The following is a 4,767-nucleotide window of genomic DNA, read 5'->3' as shown; positions in this document are numbered from 1 at the left end:
AAAAGGACATCAACTTGACGGGACCTGTGAGTAGGCGAGTTGGCCTCAGTCCCATGGGAGGCGGCAGGCACACATGACGGGCTTCTAAGTACTCTGAGCTTGTGTAAGGTTCATCCCCCAGACCTCAAACATTAAGGACAGAGAGAGAGTGTGTGGTGAAGTCTGAAGATGAGGACAAGGAGAAATGGGGAACTATTTGGAATGTACCGAGAAACCCAGACACATTCTAACATCACTACGGGATCTGTAACTAAGTTATGATTACTTCACTGGCGTCGTACAATAATGTATTGAACAGTATGTACTCATCTGAACAGAACTGTGCTTTTTCTTCTATTATACATTGTTAACATTTCATCGAGACAATGTACTGAGGTGCACTGCTGCATTATCTTTCTTATTGTTAAAATATAGCCCAGTGGATTGGAGGCCAACATTTTTTTTTAAATACATAAAATGAAACCGTCAAGAGGCAAAATAAACACTGCCTTATTGTTAATGTTTTTTTTTTTAAATATATATGAATCCTACAGACGAAGAACCGTATATGTGACATTTTTCAAAAAAACGAGATATACATGAAAAATCATTATTGGACACCCTTTTTCTATAGTGAACCGGTTTCACAAGCTTTCCACGTGCTAATTAACAATATGTTTAAATTTAAAGATAGGCTCTCGTGGAATAACCGTTTATGTGCACCACTCAGAATGGACGGACAAGCGCACAACTTTTCTGTTGCTGATGAAAATCACCGAAATGTGGGAAAGAAACGTAAAACAAAACTAAAAGAATGGAAAGACAGGCAAAGGAAGATCTTACGGGATGCGGGAAAACCCTATACAAATCGTAAGGGTCAAGAAAAAACTGGGAAAAGCTGTCCAAAAGAGGTATGTGGAAGAACCGTATATCAAACAATCAAGCTAGCTAGCTATAGAGTACAGTAACTAACATGTATGTTCTGGGTTGTCTAATTTGTAACTATAGAGAAAATATTAGCTAAAGTTCGTTGGCTACTAACTTATACATTATCGTTACAAATGTTATTGCTAGATTATAGAAGAAACATAGCTAGCTACTTTTTGTCCATCCACCGGATGATTCGACATGGCTACAGTAGCTAGCTAGTTATATGTAACGTTACACTGTATCCTGCAGGGAAGAGCGTGTTCCACGACGTGCAGAAAGGATTGTGGAAAGTTGACTGATGAGCGCAAGCTGCATCTGTTCAACAGTTTCTACACTGTCCCATACGAGAAACAACAAGCACAACCAGCAAAACCATTCAAGGTGATGAGGATGCAATGTGAAGTCTTCAGTCACCTCCCAGATTCTGTTCTCAAGCGACCAGCTGGACTACAGATCACTTCAGTGAGGTGGTTAAAAGTCACATGTATTGCACAGAGAATAGTTTACTAACATCCCATCAACATGCAACATGTTGTTCTAACAATAAAATATCCTAATGATTCCCTTTTTTTATTCATTACAATATACATCTCTGTCACCACATTTAGCATCAACTCTAAGCAGTTAATACTTATTTACTGCTGTCACCTCAGTACAGGACATTTCTTGCCTTTAGCATGGGTTTAACGCAATTCAAAACTTAATTGCAGATCATAGTGTTAAACGCAAAGAGAATGGTTTTCTGAACGTTTTGTAATATTGACCTTAGGGACCTGCATAATGGACATGCATATTGGCACATCACATTGATCCATATATGATATGTACAAGTTGTACTTCTTTTGATTGAATTAATTTAATTGTATTCGATTTTTGTAGTTATTCTATGGTATGTTCACATTGAGGGCTTCATTTTAAATGAGACTAAGATTTCATGACTCAACTTTTAAGAAAAGTCATCGGTGCTAAAGTTGATAGACCACCTTTAAATGAACCTCCATTAAATGAATTAACTACATATTGCATTTAAGTTATTTACATGAAGGGCATCTGTACTTGAAAGTACTTAAAACATCATATCAGGTATTAAAAAAGGACATCTTACAAGTGTCATGCAACATGTCACATATATTGTTCTTCCACAAACTGAAATCATCACTGGAGATATACTGTTCTTCCACATTCTAAAAATTAAAACGGCAAAAAAAAGTATTTTTTGAAATAACAAAAAAAATATCAATTGTTGTTGGAAGATATGAGTATGGTGAATTATTTGTCAACTGTAAAACACCTAATGTGGTACACACAATGAATAATATAAAAATAACTGATTATTTTGAAATGGAAAAATTGTCACATATATGGTTCTTCGTCTGTAGGATTCATATATCAAATATAGGTACATTGCTATTCTAACGCAACAGCACTTCATAAGTCTCCATAAACTTTATTGATAACTGGTTCTCAGATTTCAACAATGTCTCTACGTGGTTTGATCTTTATCCGCAGAATCAATCCTATAAAGCCACACATCGATATTTAGAGGAGACACAAACACAATGTCTAAAAGACATCTCAAGCTGTTTGCCTTCAGTCGAAAGCACCCTCATTCCAGATAATTTTTTGAGATTATACCAATTGTGATTTACACCTGTAGAACACAGCACTGCAAAAAGCTGGATGCAATGTTACAACAGCCAAACTAACAATTGCACACGATCAACATAATTTGATCAAACAGTACCATTTCCCGTGGCCACCGTAACTTGTCCTGAACTTGAATCATCGCAATGATTTCATTATTTTCTGCTCTTAATTTGTTTACATTTTAATTTTGGTCATTTGGGGATTTTTATTTTAGTCTGTACTATGTAATATAATTTTGAAATATGAATAAATAAAAAAATTACAAGAAAAGAATCACAATGTCATGGTTAGTCCACCAGACAACACAGGCGGCCCGAAGATGGATTCCCTCAGAGTGACGTACATCCAGGTCTTCCCCATCAACATCTCCAACCAATCAGATTAACCAACAAATCAGAAGAAGGGAGTGATGCCAGCCAGGTCATTTGGAGAGGGAATGTGCCATCACACCTCCCAGTCTTCTCACAGCCACTGGGTGGACATGCTTCAAGGGACAATTTTATGGCTCTGATTTCTCATATCCATCCCTGTCGTTTCCCAAATGGTGGCTCGGGACCCACTGTTTCTATTGGGTTAATACTTGGTCTTGGCTGCAGAAAAGTGGTTTGTTGTTTTGGAAGGTCACAGGAACATTTTAAAAACCTAAAATGTAGGTTTGTAACACACAAAAAGTCTGACTGAAAATGTACTTGTTGCTAAATCCTTATACATTCCTCATTGCAAGTTTTCTCTCGTTCTTCTCTGGTGCATTGGTATGCACAAACCACAGAAAAAAATGTGTATGTATGTATATGTATGTGTATATGTATGCATGTTTATGTATATATATGTAGGTATGTGTATGTCTGTACAGTGAGGGAAAAAGTATTTGATCCCCTGCTGATTTTGTATGTTTGCCCACTGACAAAGAAATGATCAGTCTATAATTGTAATGGTAGGTTTATTTGAACAGTGAGAGACAAAATAACAACAACAAAAAAATCCAGAAAAACGCATGTCAAAAATGTTATAAAGTGATTTGCATTTTAATGAGGGAAATAAGTACTTGACCCCCTCTCAATCAGAAAGATTTCTGGCTCCCAGGTGTCTTTTATACAGGTAACGAGCTGAGATTAGGAGCACACTCTTAAAGGGAGTGCTCCTAATCGCAGTTTGTTACCTGTATAAAAGACACCTGTCCACAGAAGCAATCAATCAATCAGATTCCAAACTCTCCACCATGGCCAAGACCAAAGAGCTCTCCAAGGATGTCAGGGACAAGATTGTAGACCTACACAAGGCTGGAATGGGCTACAAGACCATCGCCAAGCAGCTTGGTGAGAAGGTGACAACAGTTGGTGCGATTATTTGCAAATGGAAAGAAACACAAAAGAACTGTCAATCTCCCTCGGCCTGGGGCTCCATGCAAGATCTCACCTCATGGAGTTGCAATGATCATGAGAACGGTGAGGAATTAGCCCAGAACTACATGGGAGGATCTTGTCAATGATCTCAAGGCAGCTGGGACCATAGTCACCAAGAAAACAATTGGTAACACACTACGCCGTGAAGGACTGAAATCCTGCAGCGCACGCAAGGTCCCCCTGCTCAAGAAAGCACATATACATGCCAGTCTGAAGTTTGCCAAAAACATCTGAATGATTCAGAGGATAACTGGGTGAAAGTGTTGTGGTCAGATGAGACCAAAATGGAGCTCTTTGGTATCAACTCAACGTGTTTGGAGGAGGAGGAATGCTGCCTATGACCCCAAGAACACCATCCCCACCATCAAACATGGAGGTGGAAACATTATGCTTTGGGGGTGTTTTTCTGCTAAGGGGACAGGACAACTTCGCCGCATCAAAGGGACAATGGACGGGGCCATGTACCATCAAATCTTGGGTGAGAACCTCCTTCCCTCAGCCAGGGCATTGAAAATGGCTTATGGATGGGTATTCCAGCATGACAATGACCCAAAACACACGGCCAAGGCAACAAAGGAGTGACTCAAGAAGAAGCACATTAAGGTCCTGGAGTGGCCTAGTCAGTCTCCATACCTTAATCCCATATGAAAATATGTGAAGGGAACTGAAGGTTCGAGTTGCCAAATGTCAGCCTCGAAACCTTAATGACTTGGAGAAGATCTGCAAAGAGGAGTGGGACAAAATCCCTCCTGAGATGTGTGCAAACCTGGTGGCCAACTACAAGAAACGTCTGACCTCTGTGATTGCC

At 39.1% G+C, this 4,767-nt stretch overlaps 1 long non-coding RNA gene across 1 annotated transcript; it reads left to right on the top strand.

Moving 5' to 3' along the window:
* The first annotated feature begins 655 nt into the window (after positions 1 to 655).
* On the top strand, positions 656 to 1,471 carry LOC106578595 (uncharacterized). Its single transcript, XR_001322484.3, has 2 exons — positions 656 to 890; positions 1,159 to 1,471. It is a non-coding gene; the product is annotated as an uncharacterized LOC106578595 (long non-coding RNA).
* The last annotated feature ends 3,296 nt before the right edge of the window (positions 1,472 to 4,767 follow it).

The sequence above is a fragment of the Salmo salar genome, chromosome 19 (assembly GCF_965601325.2).
Source record: "Salmo salar chromosome 19, fSalSal1, whole genome shotgun sequence".
Classification (NCBI taxonomy): domain Eukaryota; kingdom Metazoa; phylum Chordata; class Actinopteri; order Salmoniformes; family Salmonidae; genus Salmo; species Salmo salar.
The sequence above is the reverse complement of the archived record's forward strand: the minus strand, read 5'-3'. Positions and strand labels throughout refer to the sequence as shown.